Source organism: Vombatus ursinus, unplaced genomic scaffold (assembly GCF_900497805.2).
Source record: "Vombatus ursinus unplaced genomic scaffold, bare-nosed wombat genome assembly UNPS02014773.1, whole genome shotgun sequence".
Taxonomy (NCBI): domain Eukaryota; kingdom Metazoa; phylum Chordata; class Mammalia; order Diprotodontia; family Vombatidae; genus Vombatus; species Vombatus ursinus.
In genome coordinates this window covers 36,650,437-36,668,706 of record NW_020954551.1, presented here as the reverse complement: position 1 = coordinate 36,668,706, position 18,270 = coordinate 36,650,437, and the positions used below count along the sequence as shown (strand labels likewise).

Genomic DNA, 18,270 nt, shown 5'->3' with positions numbered 1-18,270 from the left:
TGTGTGTGTGTGTGTGTGTGTGTGTGTGTGTGTGTGTGTGTGTGTGTCTCTATTCCTTCCTGTGGTTCCTTAGCTACATACAGTTTGGAGCCCAGAGGAATAAACTCGCTTTAGCCTAAGTAGGGAAAGAGAGGATGCCCTTTGGGCTGTCTGCCCAAAGAAGTCAGTACTCAAGACAACACTTACTACCTCCTCCTCAGCTGCCTCTAGGACCACTAGAAACCTAGCTTGGAAGAGACCAAGATTTACCTGATTTCCACCATCTCAGAATGGAATGAATGATCTCCACCCCTTCTCCCCCCCCCCATACCCTTAGCTATCATTAACCAAATTCTATCTGAGTTATTTGTATCTTCCTTCAGAGACCTGCTATTTATCTCTCGAAAGTTCAAACTTAGCCTAAACCAGTGGTTCTCAAAGGGTGTGCCCCCCCCAACATAAATACTTATCATAAAAATTCCAGGTGAGCACCCAAGTTTCCCACCTCTTCAGTTCTGCGCTCCTCAGGGCAAGGAAATATACTATGCCCTGAGCCCAAAACAAAAAAAATGAAAACAAAAGCGCCAGATCCCCAAACTTTGGAAAACCACTGCCCTGAGCCAATATTAACTATGACAGCAAGATACTGAATTAAAGTTAATATTTTTTTTCCAAGAGGAAATGACATTTTCATTTTTTTAAAATTAAAATTATATAGAAAAAGTGGAACAGTCTTCATTTGGTCCAGTCTCCTCATTTTATAGATGAGACCAGGGAGTGACTTACCCAAAGACACATAGGTTACTTGTTGCTGCTGTTGTTGTTAAGTCATGTCTGACTTCATGACCCTATCTGGGTTTTCTTGGCAAAGATATTGGAATGGTTTGCCATTTCCTTCTGCAGATCATTTTACAGATGAGGAAATTGAGGCAAACAGGGTTAAATGGTTTGCCCAGGGTCACACTGCTAATAAGTGTCTGAGGCCAGATCTAAACTCAGGTCTTCCTGACTCCAGGCCTGGCGCTTTATCCCGTCTTATAGGGGTAGTAAGCGACAAGTCAGTCCCCTGACTCCAAACCTGGGGCTCTTTCCACTTTTTCACCATTCCATTTTCCCTCTTACTGAAAACCTGTTCTTTGCCCAGTATAAATAGAAGAAAAAAAACCACTTACAAATTGGACAAATAGTCACAAATTAAAGGGAAGAGGGAGAAGATGAGAGGAATAGCTACTGATATAAAAAACTTCAGAATGGCTTTTGAAAGGGTGATTATTCATGTTTTTGCATGAATAATAAATAATAAAATGTAATAATTTAATAAATGCTGCTCTCCAATTCCAAAGCAATGAAAAGTTCTTCAAACACGTCCCAAAGAAAGAGAGAAGCAAAAATCCAACCCCCTAATCTGGGCAAAAGGAGAAAGCACTCCCTGGGCCTCCCTTAGGACTTCTTGTACAAGACAATGAAAAAGGGGAGGGGGCAGGGGCAATTGAATTAATTCAAAAGCTATTTATATAGATTTTTTTAAAAAAAAATTTTTTCTGGCAGGTTTACAATTTTCACACAGAGGACCAAGGTTGTTGCAAGAGGGCTTTGGGGAAACATCTGTTCTCATGCTATTTTAAACCCTTGTTTAATTTGTTGGGTTATTATTGCAAACTATATAACATGGTATCTAGGCCTCTTAATGGCCATTTGCAAAAGAACCCTAAAATCTGTAATGGATCTTTACTGGTCACTAATTATGAATATAAGTTCAATGTGAGAGAAGGAGAGGGAAAACCAAAGATATCTAATTTGAGAAGAGTTGTCAAAATGGGAGGATTAGGAGAGGGGGATTGAAAGGGATGGTTTAACATGTAAATAATCCGTAGGAAGACTAGTGATTATGTACAAATGTTGTATTGGGCAAGTGCCAAGCTAGACAACCAAATGTTCATCCTCTTCAATTTCCATACAGTAGACCCCCTCTATAACTCTAGAACTTAGAAGCTCAAATACTGCCTCCCCACAAACAAAAGCAATCTCTTCTAGCTCTCATTGTACTTTGTAAATATTCTTCTGCTCATACTTCCACATTTATGTTTTATTATATTATCCATGTAAATCTTTTTTGTTGTTGTTGTTTTTTTGGGTGGGGGAGGCAATCGGGGTTAAGTGACTTGCTCAGAGTCACACAGCTAGTAAGTGTCAAGTGTCTGAGGTAGTATTTGAGCTCAAGTCGTCCTGATTCCAGGGGCCGATCCTCTATCCGCTGCACCACCTAGCTGCTCTATTCATGTAAATCTTAATGCCCCTACTACACAGTAAGCTTTGAAGGCAGGAAATGTCTTATTCTATTTACTCTCCTTCTTCCCCCAATGCCTTACAGAATCTCAATAACTATTTGATGAATAAGTGAATGAAGAGACGAATTAATCTTGACTGGTGGAAATACAGTCTCTGTTTGAACACTGACGGTGATGGAAAGCTTATTGCTTCATGAGGGAGCTCATCTGGCATTCTTAATAGCTCTGGTAGGACATTGTTTTTATTTTTTCCCTAATATTGACCTGAAAACTGTTCCCCTTGTCATTTTCATGCAAGCTTCACATTCTCTTATCTGGAGGTATTAGGGTTTTGGAGGGATCTGACATGATTTCATTGGTATAGGGAATTTCTGATAAAGAAATTTCCCTTATCAATGAAGTTTAGTACCTGCTTTGTCACTTAAAATCCTTGAAAGTGATATCTGAGGTTGCCCAGAGCAAACCTAATCCCTCTTTCATATGATGGCTTTTCAAATATTTGAAGACAGCCAAACCTTTTTAAGTTACCCAAAGGGAAATGGAAGTACAACTGATAGGTACAAATAGACAGCAGTATATTTTCAATATGACATACACCCACAAATTGGCATTAGCAATCTCTTCCAAGAAAAGTATGCTGAAAAAAGGAGGTAGTCTGGATATATAGCAAGGGATAGCACAAATTGTGAAAAAACCACCTGGAAGAAGACCCGGAACTCACTGGGTTGATCCTTTCTGTAGGCTATATAAATGAACACAGATAAGTTTACTTGAGTTAAGAAGGCATAGATGGGTAAGATAAGCAATCTTCCTGGGTAGAGCAAATACCCCCATTGATGAATTTGCAGAACAATAGATGTATAAAGTCTCACTCCTCGCCTAAATTCTTTTCTTTTCCATAGGATCACAGGGCCCAAGAGTTAGAGTGGAAGTGACTTTACAGGTTATCTACTCCAATTCCCTTATTTTGCAGTTGAGAAAACTGAATTTCAGAGGGTTAAGTGATTTGCCCAAAGTCCAGCAGGCAGTTAAAATGAAAGAGTCAGGATTTGAACTCAGGTCCTTTGACTCCGAATCCAGTTAGGGTCGCACTGTGCCATATTACCTCCAATATCCTGGTGTTCCTTCAACCTCTTTAGGAATGCATCAGAAGGCCCTTGGAGTTCCTTTGAGACTGACATTTTAAGTATGACTTTTCAACCAGAAATTACTAGTTTACTTAAATGTAGTATCCAGTCCACATTTCTCCATTCTAGTCTCAAGCTATTAACTCATTGGTTTATTTATTCACTCAACAAATACAGGGTGTGCCAATAGTCTTAGTGTAGCTCTAAGTTTTTCCACTAAGACTTTTGGGATACCTTTTTTTTTAATCACCTATACGTATTGATTTAGCACTATGACTGGCACAATGAGAATAATAAAGAATGTGACATGACTCAGGTCTTTATGAAACTTATTGCCTAACAATAGCCTATGAAATGTCTTGTCCTGATCTACCAATCTGGCAGCTCTAACAGAAAGGAAATTAGGTGGGTTAGTTGGTTCAGAGGTACTTGATAAAATAGTGAGAAATGACAAGGATGTTCAACACCTAATTAACAAGCTAGATGTATATAAATCAATGGACTGGGATTATATACCTATCTCTATATAAATCCTATGATTCTATGAGTAGGATGTCTCTCATAACTCAAGGAGAGGTTTAGATTATTACAAATATAAGAGAAATTATTATTTAATGAATAATAAATAGCTGAAGAGATGCTAACAACTAAAAGATAACGATGTAGATCAGAGGTGTCACACTGGGGGCCCAGAAGGCAAGCAGCTCCCATGTAGTGAGTGCAGCTGCTGGATCAGAGTAAAATGAAATTGGAAAATTTTTAGGAAAAGAAATTTTTAAAAAACATAGATAATGTTAATCTGTGGTTTTTTCTAAGTCTACATGTGGCCTGCAAAGATTCCTTTCTATTTGAATTTTATACCACTTATCTACATGAAGTCTAGAAAAAGGATTTCCAACGAGTAAGAATTTAACCATATGGATCCACTTTTGTCCAGAGATCCACTGCCATCCAGAGGAAAGAGACCCTAAGATGTGGTAGAAACATGCTTGTCACTAGAGAGATAAACATTTAGTTTATCTGGTTCAACCGCATCTTGGAAAAAGTACACTACAATCAGTCAACAAGCATTTATGAAGCACCTACTATGTGTCAGGTCCTTTGACTCCAAATCCAGTTATGGTCACACTGTGCCATATTATCTCCAATATCCTGGGTTCCTTTAACCTGTTTAAGTATGCATCAGAAAGCATGGAGTTGGAGTTCATTTGAGACTGAGATTTTGAGTATGACTTTTCAACCAGAAGTTACTAATTTACTTAAATGTAGTATCCATATTTCTCCAGTCTAGTCTCAAGCTAAGTGCTAGGCACTTACAATACCAATACCATAAATCAAACAACCCTTACTCATGAGGAGCTTATATTCCAATGGGAAGGAAAGCAAATACATGATATATACAGAATAAATACAAATAAATACAAAGCAAATAGATACAAGGTAATTTGGCAGGAAGGACACTAGCAGTTGGGGGAATTTTGAGGTCTACATTTTGAAGACTGGGCTTGATCAAAATCTGGAAGGAAGGAAGGAAAAAAGGAAGAGGAATTCTATGAGGTAGAGGTAAGGAGGGAGTGAATTCCAGGAATGGAGGACCAAAAGTGCAAAGACTCAAGGGACATGGAGTGTCACATGTGATGTATAGAGAGAAGGCCAGTTTGGCTGGATCCCAGTGTGTGGGAAGAAGTGTAATGGCCAATGGCTGGAAAGATAGACTGGGGCCAGCTTGTGAAGGGGTTTGAAAGAGAAACAGAGTTTATATTCGATCCTGGAGGACCAAGACTATCTGAATACCTTTGATCTGCTTCCTGGCTCACCAACTAACTTGATTACAATTTTAGTTTCTCAGGTGCTCTGAATTATACACGTCTCTTCTCATCTTTGAGAAGGCATACGTCCCATTCTAAATAAATGCAATGCTCTTCTAGTTTACAAATCAGCATTTCATGAGTTATTGCTGTGAATCAATTCCTCAGTGCCTGACACTCCACACCCACCCCGAGTTAATTGATAACAATCAAGGTTCTAAACGTGAAAAGCTGAGAACCAGACCTTGAACCCATCCATGGCCACATCACCAAAATACAAGCACTCTGGGAGGCTTTGCCTTAGCAGCCAGACAAATGGTACCTAGCTCCCTGCAGTGCATCTCCCCGTGTTCTCTGCATTGCAACACCACTAAGTTCTTCCAGATACTGAAAAATCACATCAGATGGATGACTGCAGAAAGGTTTGTATGAATAGGCAGGAAACAAAATTAATGGTGGCTGAGTTTGGACATAGATGGAAGATTGTGCTAAGTGGGAAAGAATACAGATAACATTTTAAAAAGGAGGAGTTCTGAACTCATCAGTTACAACCCAGAAATGGGATCTAGAATCACCACTGACTCATCTTTCTAGGATTGCTCTGGCCCAAAGAAGGGTCAGAGCATCATTTGGAAGGATACTAGGCAATGAAAACTAAAATTCCAAAGCATGATTGTTGTATGGAAACCATATTGTTTCCAATTAGTTCCTAATGCATTAGGAAAACATGGAATAAAATGATCCTATAACACACCTGGCTATGTTCTCAATCTTTGAAAGCAGATTGACATGATTATTTTGATAAAGTCCATCTCATTATGGACATACACATCATTCATGCTTTCCACTTTTCTCATACATGCACAGGATAATATCCACACCAGCTATCTCACCCACCCCCAGGCTTGAAATACACCTTTTAGAATTTCTAGCTTCCTTCAAAGCTCAGCCCAAGGACCACCTCTTACCAAAAGACCTACCCTGATCAGCTCTTTATTCAAGTTACTAGTACCCTTCTCACCCCTAAAATGACTTTTGATATTATATATTTACTTATATGTACTTGGATCCTCCCTCCTTCACCTCCCACCCCCAATTTAAGTTCCTTGTGGGAAGGGATTGTTTCGGTAAGTCAACAGGTATCATGAGTGCTTACTATGTGCCAGGCACAGTGCTAAGCACTAAGGATACAAAGATGCCCAAAACTACCTGCCCTCAGGAAGCTTACATTCTAACAGGGAAAACTAAAGTGAAAAAACTGGGCACATACACAATATATACGGCGTAGATGGAATGTAATCTCAGAGGGGAGGGCACCAAGGAGAGGGGGTTGGGAAAGACTTCCTTCCGTAGCCCCAACACAGCACTATGGAATACAGCAGATGTTTAATAAATGTTGATTGAATGTATAACATAATGTACATATTTGCATATAGATTTTAAAAAGAGGTAATTATCAACTGGCAGCACAATTACCTGTCAGTTCAGCAAGATGGGACTTTGGGATTCTTTGTCTTAGATTTATAGTCTTTAGTCTGACTAAAGTGTAAAAACAGAGTGACTTGCAGGTAATATGCTTAGTCATGAAGGAAGATGGCAACCCTTTCCTGTCTGTAACACACAACCTGTTAGTCTCTTCACAAAAAACATGAGATTGCTTTTGAGGTAACTGCGTTTCTATTTAACAGAAGCATGTGGATTTGCTCTAATCATTTGATGAAATACCTGAGAAAAAAATAAATGAAGCAAATGTTGGAATTATTTGGTGGAACAACTTTGTAATTACAGTTTTTATTAATAACAGAATCACATAGAAGAAAGAAAAAGAAAAGAAGAAATGAGAAAGATAAAAGAAGGAAATATTACTAGTAGCTCCATATCTTCAGTTAGAAAGGAAGGGAGGAAAGAAAGAAGAAAGAAATAAAAAATTTCTTGAAAAAAAACTTCCTTAAAAAATAAAAAAGCAAGAAAGGGAAAGAGAGGGGCAGCTAAGTGGCACAGTGGATAGAGCATGGGTTCTGCAGTCAGGAAGATAGGAGTTCAAATCTGACCTCAGACCCTTACTAGCAGTGTGTTCCTGAAGCAAGTCACTTAACCCACATTGCCTTGCAAAAAGGAAAAAGAAAAAAAAAGAGAAAGAGAGAAAGAACATAGCACCAATAGCTGTAACTTTTCAGTCCTCTTTTATCCATCATAAAAACTTGGACAAGGTTAAAATGATGGCCTAATTTTTGTCCATAACAGGGCCATTTTAAAAGATTGGACAAGCTAAAGCTGAAGTGAAGGTCATGGAAAAAGTTAAAGACAGAAGTGAAGAGTGAAAACAGAGATAGTTCTACCCCACACCTTGGTTACTACACCACAAATCCAAATCAAATATTCCTTAGGCAAACTAATACTAGGAAATAGTAAATTGTGTATGTTCAGATGTTGGGAGATGAAATTTCTAACTTCTGTTATTCATGAGAGAGAAAAAGGAGTGTAGAGAAAAGGAGTATCTTTCACCCCTCAATGTTTTCCAATCAATCAATAAATATTTATTAAGCACCTACTAAGGATCAGGGACAATGCTAAGCTCTGGGGATACAAAAGAAGCAAAAGACAGTCCTTGCCCTCAAGGAGCTTACAATCTAATGCATTTTTTCCAATAGGCCTTTTAAGCCTAGCCCTAGGGAAAGTTGTTAAGTAAAGAAATCTTCCCCTTTTTCCACCTCTCTCAACCACGATTTTGTCTCTAAATCCTGAAGTTTTTAGAGAAATAGAAGACAAATGGTATTAAAGTCTGAAGATCAGGGTTTGAATCCTGGCTTGTACTTGCTGTGATCTTGGGCAAGGCACATAATATTTAGGACCTTCAGCTTCCTCTTTTGTAAAATTCCTGGTGCAAATTAAATGATCTCCTTCAGAAATTAATCCCAGGATACAAAAATGGTGTTGATGTGGACCACAATTTAAGGTGTAAAGTATTTGCCTTCCAACAGGGGTTATCTAGAAGATGGAAAACCTTCAAAGGAAAAGCGATAGTGGAAAGACAGGTGATAGGGTCCATATTTTCAAGTGGCTGGTGAGAAAATTTCATTCTATTCCCATCTGACAAGTGCCTATGATCTGAAGACCATTCAGTTTGGTGCTGAGAATGCAAAAATGAAACGATACAGTCCCTTCCTTTAGAGATAGTTTATAATCTAATAATCAATCGATCAATAGGCATTTATTAAGCACCTAGCATGTGTCCAGCATAACAGTGGATAGAGGGCAGGCCTAGACCAGAAAGACCTGGGTTCACCAAATACAGAAGTCAAATCCTGTCTGTCCTCAAGGGACTACAGTGTCTCAGATATAATGAAAGTCAACTGTAAGCTCTGGAGGCACTTAGTTCTTCTCAGCTAGATTCAAATAGACTCTTAGCAACCCCAATTTATACTCTACTTCTCTGAGAGACAGCCTGACAAAGTGGCTAGAAAGCTAAACTTTGGAGTCAGGAAGACTTGGGTCTGAATCCTTCCTCTGACAATAGCTGTGTGACCCTAGATAAGTGCCTTCACTTTTCTGAGCCTCAGTTTCCTTATCTGTAAAATGGAAGTTCTAATACAACCTACTTTACAAGGCTACTGTTATGAGGCTCAAATCAGAGAATGCATTTAAAACACAATGCAAATCTTAAAATGTGAGCTGTGATAGCCAGGTGTTGCCTGGCCATAATATAGCCTAGAGATTGTTGGGGGCTGGGACAAAGTTCAGGGGGTTTTCCTATTTCTCCACCTCCCTGGCATCTCCCACTCAGGTAAAATACTCTGAAGAACTTCTCTCAGCAAGTATATATGAGTCTGAGTTCTGTCTCCTAAGACTAAAAACTGACTTCAGTGAGTTTCATTTACATCTAACAATTCTCCCAGAAAGCCTGCTATATAACTTCACAGTTGTGACCTGAACTTCCGTGAACCACACTCCAAAAACTGGAAAGAACTGGATTACTTTGCTGAGCCCTAAACCAAATCAAACCCCAATATTCATTATTTTACTGAACTACAAACCAAACAACAAAAAAAAGTAGGTAGTGAATCTGTTCATACTAGAAATACCCCGATATATTTCCTAAAATGATCGAGCTGAAACATTTTTATACACTGCTTACATTTGCCAAACTGACTATAAATCAAATCACTATCATATGATTCGGGTTCTTGCTTCCAAAGTTACATTTCTATTTGTATTGATTCTGGTAGCATTAGCCGATGAGGTCATTTCTTCCTGTCACAAGAAGGGTACTGAGAAGTTTAGGAGAGGACCTTTCCTTTGAGAATTTTCTACCTCATCTATGAAATGATCCATTGGATACAGAAGCCCTGAGTTCAGCTAAGTTGATTGGACTTAATAAGTCAGGGCTTATCCTGTGCCTATGTGCCAGGCACTGTGTTAGGTGGTAGGGATACAAAGTGAGAAAGCCAAAAGAAACAGTTACTGCTCCCAAGGCATTTATTTGTTAGAGAAAACAATCTGTGCGCAGATAAATACACAAAATATAGATGAAGTAAATATGAAGGGTTTTTGGGGGGGGGAGGGAAAAAGAGTGGAACAAAAAACAGTGTAAATCACATAGGGGGAAATTAACACTGAGTCTTGAAGGAAACCAGAAATTCCAAGAGGCAGCATGAAGGTGGCAGAGCATTCCAAGAATGGGGAGTTGCGTCTGTAAAGGCATCCATCCCAGTGGGATTTGGAATCTCTCATAAGGAAAATAGAGTGTGGGCCAATTTCTCAGTAACGCAGTGCCTGAGGGAGAGTGAAGTAAATAGGGCCTGGAGTGCCCTGGAATTGTTGGAGCCAGGAGAGATAGGGAGCCATGGTGGTTTCTAAACAGAGGGGGCATATGATCAGATCTAGACTCTAGGAACCTCTATTTGGGAGGCTATGTGGAAGCTAACTTGGAGGTGGGGAGAGCCAGGAAGCATGGAGACCAATGGAGAGGTTCTGGCAATAGTCGAAAAGCCTGAATCTGTCCCCTTCTCTCTATGGTGTAAATGAGGAGGAGTAGATGCAAGAGGAGTTATGGAAGTAGGACTTAAGAGATATGGCAACTGATTGGATAAGGAAGATGAGTAAGAAGGAAGAGGGCAGAATAACTCTGAGCTTTCATAGCAGGATGACTAGAAGGATGGCCATCCCTTTGGCCAACTAAGTGGCACCAATGGGTAGAGTACTAGGAGTGCCATCAGAAGGGATTGTTCAGTTTTTTCAGTCGTGTTCAAATCTTCATGGCCCCATTTGGGTTTTCGTGGCAGAGATACTGGAGTGGTTTGCCTTTTCCTCCTCTAGCTCAGTTTACAGATGGGAAAACTGAGGCAAAGAGGGTTCAGTGACTTGCCCAGGGTCACTCAGCTAGCAAGTATTTGAGGCTAGATTTGCACTCAGGAAGCTGAGTCGTCCTGGATCCAAGTCCAGTGATCTATCCACTGCACCATCTAGCTGCCCCTAGTCAGGGACAACTAAGTTCAAATCCCGCTTCAGAAACTTACTAGTTGTGTGACCCTGGGGCAATCACTTCACCTGTCTTCCTCAGTTTCTTCAACTGTAAAATGGGCACAATCATAATACCTACCTCCCAGGGTTGTCGTGAAGATTAAATGAAATGACAATTTTAGTGTTTGGCACAGCACTTGGCACAGAATTACAAAGTTGGTGCTTAATAAATCCTTCCTTCCATGTCTATATGAACCTTCCCACCCCAACGTACACTGTCCTGTCCTTCCCCTCCTTTTGTTTTCTTTCTACCTCCGCTCAGTTTTTTCCTTGGTGCCCTCACTATTCCTGGGTGCAGTGGTGGTACAGCCAGGACAGTTTAATCTTGGCCTCAGAGGCTCAATTAGGATTTCCTTCATTCATCCCAGGACAGGAATTCCCCTCCCCTCCCTTCCCCCAAATGACATTTCTACCTGGAAATTAGTGAAGGGTTAGGGAGATGCATAAACTCTGAGGTCACTAAGGAACTATTTAGTAAACTGCTCCATCTCACATACTCCCCTTTTCTTGGTACATGCAATTCTTACAATTCATTTAATATTAAAATGACTTTGTATGATTCATAAAGAAAAATTCCAAGTTTGTTGATTAAAAACAGTCTGTTCTTCTAGGGGCTTCTGCTATAAAAACAGACCACTGTGACAAAGGCACAATCTTTTGGAGTCTTCACGAGAATGGATGAAAATCACTACTAAACAATAATCAATGATTAAAAATGCTTTGTGTAAAAATAAAATACAAAGTTTTAATTTTAATAGGAGCAAATTCCAAAATGTCATAATGCAATGGAGATTATAGACTCAAATTAGGTAATATTTGAGATACTATTCCCGGACAACCTTTTCTTCAGTAATGTTCTATAAACTGGTTGCAACAGGCCAATCTATTTCTAGCTAATTTTCTTGTTAGTGATCTCAATACTTCGCATTTGTATTCATTCTAAGTAGTAGGAAATGAACTGACTATAGGATGAGCACACAGCAAGCATCCTTCCATAATACTGATCTTAATGAATTCTGGGGCCAAGGTCACATCATTCAAGAAATGTTTGCTGAGGGGGTGTTAGTCACACCCAGGAGTTAGAGGAAGCCTTTTAGGCACCTACATTCAGCAGGGACTATTAAAATGGGCATTGATTCTGAACAACACTTTCTTTAGCAGATGTAGAATGTTTTCTTCCTCAGAATTAATTCATTCTAAATTAAGAAATCATTTGGGTATTTAAAAAGCAGGAAAGATCATTTTTCTTTTCCAGTCTATAAGTGGACAGGAAGAGGAAGGTGAAGATTGAGTTAGTTGCAAAACACAGTATTTTAAGTTTCACGGATTGCTGAACTGCTGAAATAGTCTATTTTAAAACACCAGTTATATCTTAAAAACACACATCTTACATTCATAACTCAAACGGTTATTATTAAAGAATCCATGTTTATTTTGTTAAAGTTACTGTTGAAAAAATAACAAGAATATTTATTTCTTACTTGTGCTGAGTAAAAGAAATTAACGCATCTTTTGTTACAGGAAAAAAGTTATGGTTCCTTCTAATACAGGGTGTCCCAGAAGTCTTAGTGTTGTGTTAAACTATTACAGCTAAGGGCGCTAAAGCTATTACCACTTGAAATGGCACTAAGACTTTTGGGACACCCTGTAAATCATGGCGTAACTGAGAATGGTTTGTTTTTCAGTGACAATATATATATATATATATACCTACTTCAATTAGTTCTCTTAAATAAATAAACTTTCATCTTTTGATGTACCTGAAAAATTAATGTAAAAAAAAAATCACTGTTTTGAAATGAATGAGTACCTTCCCCAAAAGTAACCAAAGTCTGCCTCTGTAAATTTTGTAAATGTTCAGGGAAAAAAATGCTATGAAGGACTTCAAAATCGGAAAGCCTCTATAACTCCCTGTTTCCGATATCCCTCAATCCACATCACCCATTTCGTTGCCTGTTAATAAAATTTCTGTAATATACTGACATTAGCCATGGTTGCCAAGATGAATGTTATTCACCATTGCTGCTACTATTTTTTGTGGTCAAAAAAGTTTGATTTCTATCTTAAAGGGCTTTTGCAAATAAACAAGGCCATTCCCATTCACTCATAGGATTTAAGTGAACCAGTAAAGAGCAAGGCAAGATTAAAAGGGATGTTAGTCCAAATTTGTGCTCAAGGAAAGGTCATTTTTCACTGCCCTTATTATTTTGTGGGTGTAACTGAATAGACTTTTAATAGTGTCAAACTTATATTAAAAATTCAACTTTTTTTTGTAGGATATGAAAGAGGGTCTCATTTAGTAGTGGTTCAAATCAACTCTTTCTCTCCACACTAATTACTCACCCAAAGAAATAAGATGAGACCTAAGGATTCAGTCTATACAATTTACTACAGCTTGTTAGGACGGCTCCCAAATGGTCAAAACCCAAATTGTACTTTCAAATTCAGGTGAACTAAAATGAGAGAATCTTTCTTTCCTAGTCTCTGACTGTGTATAAACACAGCTGAAGAAAATAATGGATAAAGAGATGGATAAAAATACATTAAGGATGCAGGTTTTAAGCAGTGAGTATAGGCCTCAATATATAAAACACTTGAGAACATTATAATTTTTTGTTTCGTGAAAGACTTCTCTGTTACTAATGCTAGGTATTGTTTACAACCTAAAAGTAACAGAACTATAATAATACATAATTATATAGAAATATCTCTAATTCTTCTCTGAATACTTAACTAATTAGGTGGCTGAGAAGAGAGTTTGCAAACAGACTTCTCAGGAGGACGGGGAACAAGGTAAGTGTTCACAGTTCACATAGCTTATTGGCAAAGGGAGCCAGCCTCATGATGTATTTCTGATTCACACCCCTAAATCAAACTTTTTTTTTCCTAGTATAAATTTAAAATGTCCTGGGGACTTTAAAAGTAACATTGTAATTTTTCTACAAGTAATTTATCACTCTTTTAAAATAAATAATACTGAAATATATAAGGCAGCAGAGACCTAATTTCTAAAGAACAGGAAACTAACTCTTTTCAAAGAAAATGCTACATTTATCATTTAAAACTGCAATTCCAAAAATTGTTTTCCAAGCAGCTGAATTGTGAAGATCTAATAAAAGAGGTGACACATGTCCATGTTTCAGTTTTAATAAAGTTACAGATTGGTTAGGGGATTCTTTGGGCTTTTACAGAATCCAAACCCACTCTCCTCATCCCAACATGGTCAGGCTGGAATCTGACTTAAGCAATGTTAGAGAAATGCTTTTTCCCCCCCCTTTTTTTAAAGGGGGTCATTTTGTCTCTGAAACTATAGAATATAATTTCTACTTGCAGCTTCCTGTTTTATTGATGCCAATGTTAGTTTCAATAATACTGGTTTTACTGTGCTTGTGGTTAAAAACTAGAAAACAAAGGGCTGAAGAGGAATATTTGATAAAAATCTGGTATCAGAGCAACAGAAATAGGGTTTTTCCTATATCATGTAGCCAAAAAAAAAAACCAAAAAACTATGCTAGTCCCCAGCTGAGGTCTTAAAATTTAATATACCCATCTAGTTTTAAAGTTATCACCAGTATGCTGAATATCATATATCATATGATTTAAATAAAGGAGGAAGAAAATCATTTGTGTAAAGTATATGTTATGACAAAAGAAAAATGTGTAGTAATGTTTTTGCATTTTCCTTTTTGACTGGTATGTTCCAGATTGAACTGTACAAACACTTATTAAGCACCTACTGTTGACTAAGCTTTGGGAACAGAAAAATGACAGGGTATTTTGCCCTCAAAGAGTTTATGATATAGCGAAAGGGGACCGGGCGACTGTAAGATATACAAATAACCATGATTTAAGGGAGAAAATCACTACAATTGAGTCACAGAATTCCTGACTCTCAAGTTGGATAGGGACATCTGAGGTCATCTGGCCCTACCTGTACCTGGGTAACAGTCCCCTCTACAACATATATGACAAGTATCCAGCCTTTCCCTGAAGACCTCCAGGGGAGGAGAACATAACCCTTTTTACTTTGGGTTAGGTTAAACTGTCAGGAACTTTTGTTCTCATATCAAGTCTCTAACTGTCCAAAACTTTTCTTAATTACCCTTTCAGCTCTAAAACTATGATTTAGGAATTACAAATATTTAATTTCTCACATAAAATTGTCTATTACTGCATCAGAGCTAAAACCGAGGCTATTCAGAAAAATGGAAAACTCAGACTTTTTTTGCATTAAAAGAAAAATCCTGAAATTTGTCTAGTATTATTTACTAGAAAATGTATAATCGATGTATAATACGAAAAAACAACTATCCCTTTCGGTATTACAACCAATGATGTGGAGACTGTCCATCATTTTATTATAGTATTTATTTTCAAAAGTAATTTTCCCCCTGATATTTTTATCAACACCCATGTCCAATTCCTAATGAGAACAAGAAGAGTTAGCTCTACGTTGTTATATAGCTATGCTTTCAGATCAGAGAATGATCAGTTTACTATGGACAAAAGGGCTACAGGGCACCTGAGGTCCCCTGTGGTCAGGCACTACTTTGTACAGGGTCTCTTTTATGAATAAGTAATTCATTGAGCTCTCCATAGAAAGAAACTTTCTTTTCACAACTTGTAAAAAAAATAAAACAACAAAAAACAAAAAACACACATATGAAGTGAGAAGTAGCAAGACTGATAAATTAATATACTTTGATTAAAATATGCCCTAAGCCAATTACCCTGTCCAAGTGTGTTCAATAATTAATTTAAGCAAATTACCAAAAGAAATACACCTATGCATTTTGGCCCTAAGCTCATTAGGCAAAGTTACTTTAAAAGCCCTTAATGTTTCTACATCCGAATAAGAAATATTACAAGTCCAAATAGTACTAGTTCAGTATTACCAGAACATTACTATTGACCACTCTCATTTTATGGACTAGTGGTCTCAGCAGTATCATTCCTGGGCTTCAGCCGACTCAGCTTTCAATAACTATTGCAAATGCCAAATGCTCCGCAAACTTTCTCACCAAGGCATTTCAAGAAAATGTCGCTGATGCGAGCTGACTCACCCAAGTTGTGGAAGTTAGTAACGTTGAAGGTGCCGACGGAGCCCTCCTACCCCTTCTGATCAAAGTGGAGCAGCTGCTCCTCCTCTTCACCTGACCCCATATAAAAGCTGTGGCTCGATGACTCCCAGTTTCCGGCTCTCTTTCCCTGGCCCCTCCCCAAAAGCCAAGGCACAAAGTACCACATTTCTCTTCATTCACGCTCACCTTCCACCCCCAGCACCAAGGGATCTGTCATCTCTGTTTACCTGACCGACCTCGTTTCCCCCACAAGAGTCTAGAGGAGTATAGCCTGATGCTATCCCGCGCCCTGCCCACATGGCATCGAGGGACTCAGCTTGGCAGCACTGGGCACACTTGGGAGCTTCTAGTACCAGCACGTTCGTCCTGCTGCTGGGAAGCAGGCTGGCATCCCTGGGCCCCTCCTGCCCCGTGCATGCTCCCTGCACTTCGGGAGGGCTGGGGGTTGTTATCACCTGTTCCTCCCTGCCCTACTACTCCAGCGCAGACCTGATGGACCGAAGGACAGTCAGACAGAGAGACAGATGCTCTGTTCCTGTGCTTAGGTCGGCAAGGCCGGGGGGAGCCACTTGCATGGCGTCCGTCCTTCACACAGTGCACATAGTCCCCCAGAAAACTCCTCCCCAGTCTCAGGGGACATCGACCCCACCCCCCTCCCCCAGCCCTCCTTATTCCAGGGCACTCAGACTCAGCTACCTCTGACCCCAGGTCACTTAAGTTCTATGACCCCTTTCCAAGGACACTTAGCTCCGTATCCTCCCTAGCCCCGGCGCCAAGCCTCGGTGTCCTCTCTCTTCCGTGACATACAACCCCAGGGCCCCTTCTCCCGGGACAGGGGACACGCACCCTCTGCGGTGTCCTCTCGGCCCAGAGTCCTCCTCGGCCCGGGCCTCATGAGCAGCGAGTCCCTTTTAGTGACGCGGGCACACACAGCCCCGCGTGCCCTTAAACTCGGGCCACTGGGCGCGCCTGTGAATCTTTATCCTAGGACATCTAGGTCTATGACCCCCGTAGTCCGGGGCACAGCAGCCAAGTAGGGAGCCCTGATTCCAGGACACCCAAACGAGCTAGTGTGCCTGGCCGCGGGACAGCCAGCAGCGTGAGTGCCCCTGCCCGCGGGACACACAGCAACACGAGTGCTCCTGGCTACAGGACACACAGAGGCGTGAAGGCTCTTGGCCCCAGGCACCCAGCCCCAGGCTGTTTTGGACAGTCCTCTCCCCAGTCCCCCGCGGCCCGCGGCCCAGCCCAGCGGGGGCGCTCTGACCTGCGGCCGGTGGCGTCCCTGGCTCCCGGTGTCAGCCCCAGCTGAGCCGAGCCAGAGCGGGCAGCTCCGGTGGCTGTGACGGCGGCTGCGGCCCCGAAGTGTCAGCGCGCTCTTCCTGCCCGATCACCAAGTGGGGCTGGGGCCGGGGTGGAGGCTGGGGGCAGGGTCCTGGACTGGGAGGGGGCAAGGAGGGAGCAGAGGGGAGGGGAGGGGGAGGAGGAGGAGGAAGAGGAGAAGGAGGAGGAGGAGGAGGAGGAGGAGGAGGAAGGGGGCGGGAGAGGGGGCGGCGCGCAGGGACCTGCGCTCCCCGCGCGCTAGCTGCTCGCTGGATGGCTCGCTTGCTCCAGGAGGGAGCCGCTTCCGACACAGCACTAGCCCGCGGCCAGCCCCGGCAGCGCTCGGGTCTGTTCGGCCCTCAGGCGGTCCCCGCCTCCGCGCTGGGACCAGGGCAGCCCAGAGTCCGGCCGCGGACAGCGCAGCCTCCCAGGAATGAACCCACCCCCACCCCCCCACTGGGAAGTAACTTTGGGGTCGGGGTGGCAGAGGCGGGGCAACAGCTCGGCTTACCTCTGGAAGCCCGGAGGTCAGCCCGGAGAGCCTCCGAGGGTCCTGGGAGTGGAGAGCGGGGCAGGGCGAAGTTGGAGAAGCCGGGGTAGGGACTTTGCATCTGGAAGACAAAACCGGGTCAGAAGCGCTCCGGCTACTTAAGCCTCAAACTGAGTAACTTCTGTTACACTGAGCCGGAATGGAAGCTCCTTGGGGACAGTCAGATTTCGGTTGGAAGCTGCTCGGGGCCCGATAGACTAGAAGCCATTTGAGGACCGACCTAGACTAGAGCAGTGGTCCCCAAGCTCTTCTTGCTTCCAGCACAGCAATTTTCTTCGTAATGAGGCACATTGTGGGGAGAGTCGGGACACTTAAGAATGCGCACGTGCAGTCATGCAAATGCAAAGGATTGCTAGGGTTTGTTGCATACAATTTAAGGAAGTCTAGAACTTGTGAATGCAATTGTAAATTCCAAAAGACTCCCTGCTCCCTTAGCGAAATTCCTTCAGGGCCTAGGGGCAGTAGCTGCTCCTCCGCCACATAGCTCTTAACTCCTTCAGCGCAGGTTTAGACTGGAAGTTCCTTGAGGACAGCAAAGCAATTTTAGGCCGGAAACTCCTGGGGGACAAACTTGAACCAGAGATCGACTTAGAA

At 41.3% G+C, this 18,270-nt stretch overlaps 1 protein-coding gene across 4 annotated transcripts in view; it reads right to left on the bottom strand.

The window, feature by feature from the left end:
* Positions 1 to 17,961, bottom strand: part of PPARG (peroxisome proliferator activated receptor gamma) — a 174,074-nt gene extending 156,113 nt beyond the window's left edge. Inside the window, exons 1-2 of one of the 4 annotated variants that reach the window (XM_027863923.1) lie at positions 17,897 to 17,961; positions 17,638 to 17,737 (exon numbers count right to left, since the gene is read on the bottom strand). The gene's annotated coding sequence lies outside the window, so the exon portion shown is untranslated. Of the gene's footprint in view, positions 1 to 15,785; positions 15,876 to 17,070; positions 17,234 to 17,637; positions 17,738 to 17,896 lie in introns of those variants that run through there. The other 3 variants (XM_027863921.1, XM_027863924.1, XM_027863922.1) reach the window with 3 other exon arrangements.
* Between the last annotated feature and the right edge of the window lie 309 nt (positions 17,962 to 18,270).